The sequence below is a fragment of the Drosophila ficusphila genome, unplaced genomic scaffold (assembly GCF_018152265.1).
Source record: "Drosophila ficusphila isolate 14025-0441.05 unplaced genomic scaffold, ASM1815226v1 contig_842, whole genome shotgun sequence".
NCBI classification, from domain to species: domain Eukaryota; kingdom Metazoa; phylum Arthropoda; class Insecta; order Diptera; family Drosophilidae; genus Drosophila; species Drosophila ficusphila.
The window spans coordinates 68,597-81,402 of NW_025064793.1; the positions used below are offsets into that span (position 1 = coordinate 68,597).

Below are 12,806 nucleotides of genomic sequence, written 5' to 3' on the forward strand. Positions count from 1 at the left end.
AATGTGACGAGACTCTTGGTTACCGTAAAGAGGTTTATATATAGTTATCTCAAACATTACTTTGTTTCTTTTACTTTGACATGATCTTATATGCGTCACTAATAATATGACGGGACATTTGGCTACCGTAAAAGTGGATTCATAGTTAATCTCAAACATTACTTTGTTTCTTTTACTTTGACATGATCTTATATGCGTCACTAATAATATGACGGAATATTTGGCTACGGTAAAAGTGGATTCATAGTTAATCTCAAACATTACTTTGTTTCTTTTACTTTGACATGATCTTATATGCGTCACTAATAATATGACGGGACATTTGGCTACCGTAAAAGTGGATTCATAGTTAATCTCAAACATTACTTTGTTTCTTTTACTTTGACATGATCTTATATGCGTCACTAATAATATGACGGAACATTTGGCTACCGTAAAAGTGGATTCATAGTTAATCTCAAACATTACTTTGTTTCTTTTACTTTGACATGATCTTATATGCGTCACTAATAATATGACGGAACATTTGGCTACGGTAAAAGTGGATTCATAGTTAATCTCAAACATTACTTTGTTTCTTTTACTTTGACATGATCTTATATGCGTCACTAATAATATGACGGGACATTTGGCTACCGTAAAAGTGGATTCATAGTTAATCTCAAACATTACTTTGTTTCTTTTACTTTGACATGATCTTATATGCGTCACTAATAATATGACGGAATATTTGGCTACGGTAAAAGTGGATTCATAGTTAATCTCAAACATTACTTTGTTTCTTTTACTTTGACATGATCTTATATGCGTCACTAATAATATGACGGGACATTTGGCTACCGTAAAAGTGGATTCATAGTTAATCTCAAACATTACTTTGTTTCTTTTACTTTGACATGATCTTATATGCGTCACTAATAATATGACGGGACATTTGGCTACCGTAAAAGTGGATTCATAGTTAATCTCAAACATTACTTTGTTTCTTTTACTTTGACATGATCTTATATGCGTCACTAATAATATGACGGAACATTTGGCTACCGTAAAAGTGGATTCATAGTTAATCTCAAACATTACTTTGTTTCTTTTACTTTGACATGATCTTATATGCGTCACTAATAATATGACGGAACATTTGGCTACCGTAAAAGTGGATTCATAGTTAATCTCAAACATTACTTTGTTTCTTTTACTTTGACATGATCTTATATGCGTCACTAATAATATGACGGAACATTTGGCTACCGTAAAAGTGGATTCATAGTTAATCTCAAACATTACTTTGTTTCTTTTACTTTGACATGATCTTATATGCGTCACTAATATGACGGAACATTTGGCTACCGTAAAAGTGGATTCATAGTTAATCTCAAACATTACTTTGTTTCTTTTACTTTGACATGATCTTATATGCGTCACTAATAATATGACGGAATATTTGGCTACGGTAAAAGTGGATTCATAGTTAATCTCAAACATTACTTTGTTTCTTTTACTTTGACATGATCTTATATGCGTCACTAATAATATGACGGGACATTTGGCTACCGTAAAAGTGGATTCATAGTTAATCTCAAACATTACTTTGTTTCTTTTACTTTGACATGATCTTATATGCGTCACTAATAATATGACGGAATATTTGGCTACCGTAAAAGTGGATTCATAGTTAATCTCAAACATTACTTTGTTTCTTTTACTTTGACATGATCTTATATGCGTCACTAATAATATGACGAGTACTTTTTGGCTACCTTTTTCTTTGGATTCCCCAAAAATCCAAAATTATAATTATCAAAATAAATTTAATAATTATAATATTCTTTCCATTTCGTTATTTTATTAAATATCGAATCATCAAGCAAAGGATAAGCTTCAGTGGATCGCAGTATGGCAGCTGCTCAACCACTTACAACACCTTGCCTGTTACAAAAGTCGTTTACAATTGATTCTAGGCTTTGTCATTGTATTAAATAATGTTTTTATATGTAACTAGCGCGGCATCAGGTGATCGAAGATCCTCCCAATTTACTATGTTACAAATTACATTGGCATCACATCCATTGTCGTTTATAAAATGAATTATAAACTTTAAATGGTTTAGAAGCCATACAATGCAAATTGCCCCTTATTTATCATTGCAGTCCAGCACGGATACGACCTTAGAGGCGTTCAGGCATAATCCAACGGACGTAGCGTCATACCACTGTTCGCTCGAACAAGTATTGTGCCATTGGTCCGTACCTGCGGTTCCTCTCGTACTACGCAGGAATGCTGTCGCAACAACGTTTTGTCATTAGTAGGGTAAAACTAACCTGTCTCACGACGGTCTAAACCCAGCTCACGTTCCCTTGCATGGGTGAACAATCCAACGCTTGGTGAATTTTGCTTCACAATGATAGGAAGAGCCGACATCGAAGGATCAAAAAGCGACGTCGCTATGAACGCTTGGCCGCCACAAGCCAGTTATCCCTATGGTAACTTTTCTGACACCTCTTGTTAAAAACTCTTTAAACCAAAAGGATCGATAGGCCGAGCTTTTGCTGTCCCTGTGTGTACTGAACACCGAGATCAAGTCAGCATTTGCCCTTTTGCTCTATGTGTGGTTTCTGTCCGCACTGAGCTGGCCTTGGGACACCTCCGTTATTATTTGAGAGATGTACCGCCCCAGTCAAACTCCCTACCTGGCAATGTCCTTGAATTGGATCATACCTGAGTAATTGGAGTTATACCAAATTTTCAAATCAAAAATACATAAATGCATCGTTTTATTAAAGAATTTGTTTGCGATTATATAACAAACTCGTGATACTTTGATCAAGAAGCTTGCATCAAAACCCAATACCATAAGATATAATAAATATATCCGTATAATGGCTAGGAAATGATACACGTTCCATTTAATCAAGTAAGTAAGGAAACAATAAGAGTAGTGGTATTTCATTGGCGATATCAAACCGAAGCCTAATATCTCCCACTTATTCTACACCTCTTATGTCTCCTTACACTGCCAGATTAGAGTCAAGCTCAAAAGGGTCTTCTTTCCCCGCTAATTATTCCAAGCCCGTTCCCTTGGCTGTGGTTTCGCTAGATAGTAGATAGGGACAGTAGGAATCTCGTTAATCCATTCATGCGCGTCACTAATTAGATGACGAGGCATTTGGCTATTTTTTTTTTTTTTTTTTTTTTTTTTTTTTTTTTTTGATCGCTAAGGAAGGGAAATCTTCGAAAGATACTACTAATCTCTTATTAGAGTTCATAGCATGCACGATTCACTGTTCTATCAGAACCGAAGTTCTACAGCGCCTACGTACTAAAACCCTCCTCATATGACAACTTGCGATGTTTATACCTTTTTTGGATGTTGTGCCAAGGTAGCAGGCAATTTTGCATAACCACAGTGCTTTCATCAACCCGCACCGCCAGAGTAACCGCTCCAATACATAAAATGTCTAAAGCAATAAATGCCTCCTTTCACTGCCCTGATACTGATGATATTACTATCACCAGTAGCTAGGAGGTCCTTTGCAATCAATCGTTTTACGGACTGACTACTCCAGATCCCCCTCCAGTTTAGTGTTGCGGAGTGGAACTCGATGTCACATGTCCCTCCGTATTGTCGCCGCAATTCAGTACGTATGTCCGGTCTGTCGTATCTCTCGACTTTGCGTTTGTGCGCATCGTCGATCGAGTGTCCGTCTGTCACAACCTGAGCGTCTATCACATAAATGTGATTTTGTCGGATAGCCACCAGGTCAGGTTTATTCAAGCCGGATTCGCATTGCAGACTTGGTTCGACATGAACAACGCAGCCTTTTCTCTCAAGTCCCAACTTGATTGAATTTACTACGCTGTTGTGTCTAGCTACCCGCCTTCCATGCGTACGGTAACATTTCTGCAAGATGTGGTTTGTTGTTTCGGAAGCATCACATCCTGCACGACACAGTCTATCCAATTCGTGCCGTCCCCTCGTAGTACGAGACTTTGAAGGTAGGGCATTTATCCGCAACTTGATTCCGTTCAAATATTCCTTTCCTGTTAGTAAACGCGTGGGTTGACTTACCCATCCATGTTGCTGGTGGAATTTACCAGCTTCACGGAGACCGCTGCCATCAACAGACATGTACAACCTATTTGCCCAGTACGACTCTATGTCCGAACGTGAAAGCAGTTCCGTACCTCCCGCTAGTAATCTAACCCGGGCCCGCCGCATTTCGTCGTCCATGAAACAGCTGGCCGCCTCGGATTGTTCGAGGTGGGGCCACTTAATGCTGCTCAATCGTTTTAAACGAAGCATTGGAGCTATCCATCTTAATGATGGGATCCCGAGTCCCCCAGAATTATGGGGGGCGTGGAAGAAGGATACTGGCACATCCGCCGGAAGATCTAACCATTTCCGGATATAGAATCGTACCAATTTGTCAGATTTTCTTAGAACGCCTATCGTCACACTCCCAAGGGTCAGCTTGTGATAGAGTTGTGGGATAAGGACAGTCCTAAGGGCAAATAACTTCTGTTGTGGCTTCAGGGGGGCCCGTGTCAATCTCAACAGCTTCGGACCGAAGTCTTCCGCTGGATTGTACCGGGCCCTCCCCTCCGCTGTGAACCGGATACCTAAATACTTCCACTCGTCGGTGCGCTTCATTGAAGGACATTCTCGCGAACCTACTCGAAAGCTGTGTTGGGTCACAACACTACACTTTTGTTTCGGCTGTCCCTTTATGCTAACAGTGAAACACTTGTTAGCATTTAGGTCGAGTCCCACAGAAGACAAAAAGTCAACTGTTTTGTCCAACAATTTTTGAAGGCCCATCGGAGTTTCCGCAAAAAGGACCAGATCATCAGCGAATGCTGCCGCGTTTATCATGGCATTTCCGACTTTGGCACCAATCTCTTTGGGTAGGGATCTAAGCAACCGATCCATGATCAAGTTGAATAGAACTGGAGACAGAGGATCCCCTTGCTTAACACCTCGCGCAGGTCTGATCACATCTGATATCCAGCCCTCCCCATTGAGTGTGGTGCCCCCGACCTCGTACGATCTCTGTACGTAGTCGACGAAATCCTTTGGTAGGCCATATGCAATCAAGGTGTTTTTGATTGCGGCATGAGATACAGAATCAAATGCCTTGCTAACATCTAGTGTCGCGATGTAGCATGATTTCCAACGTTTATGGCTTTCCCTCAGAATTAAGTCGACTATCGTCGCATTATCGGCACACCCATCGGTAGGCAGGAACCCCCGCTGACGCGGGTCCCAATTGATTGATGAGGTCAATCGGGTTGCTAGAATAGCATTTAGTTGCCTAACCAAGACCGAGGGGACCGAAATGGGACGAAAGTCTTGCGGACGAGTTGCCGTCGCCATCTTCGGGATGAAGATGGTTCTGGCCAGTCGTGATGGTTGTGGTAGATTGCCGCACCAGAGAATAAGGTTCATTATGCGAAGCATAATACCCGTTGGAATACTCCTGGCAGTTTTTGGAGATATCCCGTCAGGCCCCGGAGATGAAGATAATGGCACCTTGTTTACCCTTAAGTCCCGTTCATTAATAGGGGACCAAACCCTCTCAAGCGCGTGTTCCATGTGGAACCGTGTGTTCTCGCAAGAGCTTGGGCTGGGTTGGGTCATCACTTCTCTCCAGTAGGGTTCCATAATTTCTCTGTTTGGCATTACCGACTCATCAGCTCCATCAAGCAAGGATTTTATGCATCTCCCCTTATGTTTGTCCCAGTTACGCTGCACCATTGCGTACTGCTGCCTTCTACTTTCCCTCCTATTTCGGGGCCTCCGGGGAGGCCTCGTCAGAATGTGGGGTGCATTCTGTGCCGGAAAAATTTCCAGGAGGTAGTTGGACAAACATTGGAGAGTGGTTTCCGGTCCAAGATCCTCCGCCCTATCGATGATAGATTGAAGGACCTCGGCTCTCCACAGGGGATTACATACTACGGGGCGGTAGCCCCGTAGTTTCCGCATGATTTCGCCAGACTGTACAGATGGAATAATTCGGGATGCTTCCGATGGCGATACTCGGTGTTCTTGCTCGCTATAACTAGGGCGGCGCTGTGTGGTTCTTAATTCTGCAACTTCTGGGGTGGGAGCAGATTGCCCTCTTATCTGCTCCATTTTTGCCTTATAGTCACCCCTCTGTCGAATTTTCTTTATTCCTTCGACGCTGCGGTGTGTAAAAAAGTCCGCTAGTTGCTTATTTGGATGCCGTAAGATACCACTTGCTGCAAGCTCAAACTCCTTTCTCGCCATCATCCACTTCTCTTCCTCACTCCATCTTAGGTTTACGTCTACACGCCGACGAAGTTGATCAAACTCGTCTTTGTGCATACGTGACATGTGAACACCAAGCCCTCTTTTAGAGCTAAAGATTCTTTCACATATCGTACAGGTGACCCTAACCAATGGGTCGATTCCTGCACTATGGTCATGTTGGGCTTCCAGGTTAAGTACCACAGAAGTGTTAGGTCTCCGAGGCTCGTTTCTATTAGTTGCACCAACATGGAAAAAGTTCTAAGGGGCTGGTAACCCCAAAGAACCATTCGCCGTCTCGAATTAGCTACTAGTCAGTAAACTGTCTAGCACCCGGAGGATACCACGAGGAGGTTTCGAGACGACTTGGTTTGACTTCCTATGACTGACGAGATACGGGATTACACCACTTCTGCATATTCCATCAAACCCTGGAGCCACCAGGGTCACTGGTTAAGATCTCTCCTTAAGAGAGTCATAGTTACTCCCGCCGTTGACCCGCGCTTACTTGAATTTCTTCACTTTGACATTCAGAGCACTGGGCAGAAATCACATTGTGTCAACACCCGCTAGGGCCATCACAATGCTTTGTTTTAATTAGACAGTCGGATTCCCCAAGTCCGTGCCAGTTCTGAATTGATTGTTAATTGATAATCGTTATAATTAATAAGAACTAATCGGTTTGAGCCAATTAGTATTCTTAAAAATTTTAGCAAGAAAGTTCCACAATTGGCTACGTAACTAAACTATCCGGGGAACAAGTAACCACCATAAATGATAGACACTCTATTTACCCAGAACGAGCACATAAACCATGTTATTGTTTCCCAATCAAGCCCGACTATCTCAATCTTCAGAGCCAATCCTTATCCCGAAGTTACGGATCTAATTTGCCGACTTCCCTTACCTACATTATTCTATCGACTAGAGACTCTTCACCTTGGAGACCAGCTGCGGATATTGGTACGGCCTGTTGAGAAGTTTGCGTGTCCCCACCATAAATTTTCAAGGTCCGAGGAGAAAATATCGACACAACAGTATATGTCATGCTCTTCTAGCCCATCTACCATATCTCTCTGCGAAAGACTTCCATGGTAGTACGGCTATAAAACAGAAAAGAAAACTCTTCCGATATCTCTCGACGGCTTCTTTATGGTCGTTCCTGTTGCCAGGATGAGCACGAGGCCCATATTTAATAACAAACGGATACTCAACAGGTTACGGAATTGGAACCGTATTCCCTTTCGTTCAAAATTATTCAAGTATATTATTTTTGGCTTGTATATATATTTATTTAGTCATTAGTTTTTTACTTGAAAATTTTCGGCTTTCGCCTTGAACTTAGGACCGACTAACTCGTGATCAACCACTGTTCACACGAAACCCTTCTCCACTTCAGTCCTCCAAGGTCTCATTCGATTATTTGCTACTACCACCAAGATCTGTACCAATGGCAGCTCCATGCAGGCTTACGCCAAACACTTCTACGCATACCATTGTACCTTCCTACTCACTAAAGTTTCAAAATTTATATTACAAGTAATATAAATCATCTACTTTAGCGGTAATGTATAGGTATACAACTTAAGCGCCATCCATTTTAAGGGCTAGTTGCTTCGGCAGGTGAGTTGTTACACACTCCTTAGCGGATTTCGACTTCCATGATCACCGTCCTGCTGTTTTAAGCAACCAACGCCTTTCATGGTATCTGCATGAGTTGTTAATTTGGGCACCGTAACATTACGTTTGGTTCATCCCACAGCGCCAGTTCTGCTTACCAAAAGTGGCCCACTGGGCACATTATATCATAACCTTAAACTTCATATCAAGAAAGTTAAGGTTCTTACCCATTTAAAGTTTGAGAATAGGTTAAGATCGTTTCGACCCTAAGGCCTCTAATCATTCGCTTTACCAGATAAGATTATTTTATATAATATTAAAATGCACCAGCTATCCTGAGGGAAACTTCGGAAGGAACCAGCTACTAGATGGTTCGATTGGTCTTTCGCCCCTATACTCAATTCTGACAATCGATTTGCACGTCAGAACTGTTTCGGTCTTCCATCAGGGTTTCCCCTGACTTCAACCTGATCAAGTATAGTTCACCATCTTTCGGGTCACAGCATATATGCTCAAGGTACGTTCCAGTTAGAGGCATAAATAATATAAATATCATTATACATAACTATATAGAACGCCCCGGGATTGTGTTAATTAACTATAAATAGTTAAAAAACTAATCCCATTATTAGTCAAGTTAATTACGCTATTAGGTTTATATCCCAATAACTTGCACATATGTTAGACTCCTTGGTCCGTGTTTCAAGACGGGTCCCGAAGGTATCCTGAATCTTTCGCATTGTTAATCATACAAGTGCATATAATAAACACAAAAATCATTGATAATTATGCCATTATATAATTCCGAAAAATTAACGCACTGTAATCATATAAATCTATCAGCACTTTATCAAATTAATGACATTTATTTTGTGTTAAAACGCAAGCATTTTAATTTAAATAAACTATAAGCCATATTTTATGATAAATTTTGTATGCTAATAGATTACAATGTCCTTATATGGAAAAAATGCACACTATTATCATAATATTGTTTAAATATTACAATTTTAATGATGAATTTTCCATAATGGATATTCAGGTTCATCGGGCTTAACCTCTAAGCAGTTTCACGTACTATTTAACTCTCTATTCAGAGTTCTTTTCAACTTTCCCTCACGGTACTTGTTTACTATCGGTCTCATGGTTATATTTAGTTTTAGATGGAGTTTACCACCCACTTAGTGCTGCACTATCAAGCAACACGACTCTTTGGAAACATCATCTAGTAATCATTAACGTTATACGGGCCTGGCACCCTCTATGGGTAAATGGCCTCATTTAAGAAGGACTTAAATCGTTAATTTCTCATACTAGAATATTGACGCTCCATACACTGCATCTCACATTTGCCATATAGACAAAGTGACTTAGTGCTGAACTGATTTCTTTTCGCTCGCCGCTACTAAGAAAATCCTAGTTAGTTTCTTTTCCTCCCCTAATTAATATGCTTAAATTCAGGGGGTAGTCCCATATGAGTTGAGGTTGTATATAACATTTTTTTTTTCAATATATTCTTTACATTTATATAATGGAGAAACATTTAATGAATTCGTATAAAAATTTTTTTCGTTAATTAGTTTTAATTTAGTTATGAGTTTTAAACGAATTTAACGAAGAACAATAACATTTACAAAAGATTTCAATTTTACTAAATCATTAATAAGAGACAATTCTAGATGAAAAATATTTCAAACATTTTTTATGCTAGACATTCCTCAGTATTATATGATTGAAAATGAAAATATTTTTCTTCGTTTTTCACAATCAAATTATTTATAATGTGAGATAATGTTTTCCATAGATATTTTAATATTATGAATAAAAATAATAATTATATTTAATTAAAATTTTTATCCAATAATATACCATATGCTTAGAAATTTGATTACCAAATTTCTAAACAACTTAATTAGCATAGTCTTACAACCCTCAACCATATGTAGTCCAAGCAGCACTAAAAAATTAATTAAAGTACCATAACAGCATGGACTGCGATATGCGTTCAAAATGTCGATGTTCATGTGTCCTGCAGTTCACACGATGACGCACAGTTTGCTGCGTTCTTCATCGACCCATGAGCCGAGTGATCCACCGCTTAGAGTTTTTATATTTATTATTTCAATTTGTCAAATATGAATTTATTGAAAGAAATTAAAAATACACCATTTTACTGGCATATATCAATTCCTTCAATAAATCTTTTTTTTATACCTAAAACGAAATGCTGCGAAATGTCTTAGTTTTATATAAACAATATTATACCATTTATTACTTGGATAATTTACAATTTCATATAATTTTAATGTGATATAATATTGCGTTTTTTATATAAAACATTAACCTGAAGTAAACCAGGTACAACATTCAACATTTTAGGTTGTTGCATTAGCCAATGTATGCCCATAACTATGATGAACAATACATATTCGCAACGCGTGTATATTATGGTCCATATACACGCAAGTTTCATATTATAATATATAAACATAAATTTGTGAATATATTATAATACAATTTAATTTGCTTGATTATTATTCTTGTTTGCTTGATTTTATTTATAAAAAAATTTAATCCAAATTTTCATTGAACTTCTTTTTTTTATAAATATATAATTGTTTGGCAATTTTATCTTGTTATATTATAAAAATATATTTTATAATTAAAACAAGTTATTGTTGTTTACGGTAAAGATATTATATACAATAATGATCCTTCCGCAGGTTCACCTACGGAAACCTTGTTACGACTTTTACTTCCTCTAAATAATCAAGTTCGGTCAACTTTTGCGAAACAACCGTAACACGCAAGGCGTCACAGTGATCACGTCCGGAGACCTCACTAAATAATTCAATCGGTAGTAGCGACGGGCGGTGTGTACAAAGGGCAGGGACGTAATCAATGCGAGTTAATGACTCACACTTACTGGGAATTCCAAGTTCATGTGAACAGTTTCAGTTCACAATCCCAAGCATGAAAGTGGTTCAGCGGTTTACCCGGACCTCTCGGTCTAGGAAATACACGTTGATACTTTCATTGTAGCGCGCGTGCAGCCCAGGACATCTAAGGGCATCACAGACCTGTTATTGCTCAATCTCATTATTGCTAGACGCAATTTGTCCATTTAAGAAGCTAGTGTCCTTATAATGGGACAAACCAACAGGTACGGCTCCACTTACATAAACACATTCAAACACAATAAACATTTTACTGCCCACCATGAATGAAGGCTATATAAGCTTCAACACCATAATCCTGAAGATATCTATTTAATATATTTGAGTCTCGTTCGTTATCGGAATTAACCAGACAAATCACTCCACGAACTAAGAACGGCCATGCACCACCACCCATAGATTCGAGAAAGAGCTATCAATCTGTCTTACACACTTATGTTCGGACCTGGTAAGTTTTCCCGTGTTGAGTCAAATTAAGCCGCAGGCTCCACTCCTGGTGGTGCCCTTCCGTCAATTCCTTTAAGTTTCAGCTTTGCAACCATACTTCCCCCGGAGCCCAAAAGCTTTGGTTTCCCGGGAAGCGACTGAGAGAGCCATAAAAGTAGCTACACCCAATTGCTAGCTGGCATCGTTTATGGTTAGAACTAGGGCGGTATCTGATCGCCTTCGAACCTCTAACTTTCGTTCTTGATTAATGAAAACATCTTTGGCAAATGCTTTCGCTTAAGTTAGTCTTACGACGGTCCAAGAATTTCACCTCTCGCGTCGTAATACTAATGCCCCCAAACTGCTTCTATTAATCATTACCTCTTGATCTGAAAACCAATGAAAGCAGAACAGAGGTCTTATTTCATTATCCCATGCACAGAATATTCAGGCATTTGAAGCCTGCTTTAAGCACTCTAATTTGTTCAAAGTAATTGTACCGGCCCACAATAACACTCGTTTAAGAGCACTAATGCAGGTTTTTAAATAGGAGGAACATATGAAAAAATACAAGTACTTAATCACATATAAGAACTCCACCGGTAATACGCTTACATACATAAAGGTATAGTACTAACCACAAATGTAAGTTGTACTACCCGTATGAAGCACAAGTTCAACTACGAACGTTTTAACCGCAACAACTTTAATATACGCTATTGGAGCTGGAATTACCGCGGCTGCTGGCACCAGACTTGCCCTCCAATTGGTCCTTGTTAAAGGATTTAAAGTGTACTCATTCCAATTACAGGGCCTCGGATATGAGTCCTGTATTGTTATTTTTCGTCACTACCTCCCCGAGCTGGGAGTGGGTAATTTACGCGCCTGCTGCCTTCCTTAGATGTGGTAGCCGTTTCTCAGGCTCCCTCTCCGGAATCGAACCCTGATTCCCCGTTACCCGTTGCAACCATGGTAGTCCTAGATACTACCATCAAAAGTTGATAGGGCAGACATTTGAAAGATCTGTCGTCGGTACATGACCATACGATCTGCATGTTATCTAGAGTTCAACCAATATAACGATCTTGCGATCGCTTGGTTTTAGCCTAATAAAAGCACATGTCCCATAAAGGTTCATGTTTTAATTGCATGTATTAGCTCTAGAATTACCACAGTTATCCAAGTAACTGTTAACGATCTAAGGAACCATAACTGATATAATGAGCCTTTTGCGGTTTCACTTTTAATTCGTGTGTACTTAGACATGCATGGCTTAATCTTTGAGACAAGCATATAACTACTGGCAGGATCAACCAGAATAATGTTTTTCTTTACATATTTCATTCATATTTTCGAATAGAAATAATGCAATATAAATATTATAGATCTATTATTTTAATATTCTATTTTTTGAATTTGATTACGGCCAAAACTTGTATAGCATTCGTAATCCTTCTTTTATGTTTTGTTTTATACTTGTTTCGCCACTAATATAACAAGTTTTAGATGTTATAAGAATTATTCATTACATCATATAT

The 12,806-nt window shown here is 39.1% G+C and overlaps 2 non-coding genes and 1 pseudogene across 2 annotated transcripts; all 3 read right to left on the reverse strand.

Annotated features, from left to right (window-relative positions):
• Positions 1–1,852: 1,852 nt before the first annotated feature.
• On the reverse strand, positions 1,853–9,373 carry LOC122320839 (annotated as a pseudogene).
• Positions 9,374–9,811: 438 nt separating this feature from the next.
• On the reverse strand, positions 9,812–9,991 carry LOC122320822. The gene has a single exon (XR_006245862.1). It is a non-coding gene; the product is annotated as a 5.8S ribosomal RNA (ribosomal RNA).
• A 600-nt stretch (positions 9,992–10,591) lies between these two features.
• LOC122320826 lies at positions 10,592–12,588 on the reverse strand. Its single transcript, XR_006245866.1, has one exon. It is a non-coding gene; the product is annotated as a small subunit ribosomal RNA (ribosomal RNA).
• Positions 12,589–12,806: the final 218 nt, after the last annotated feature.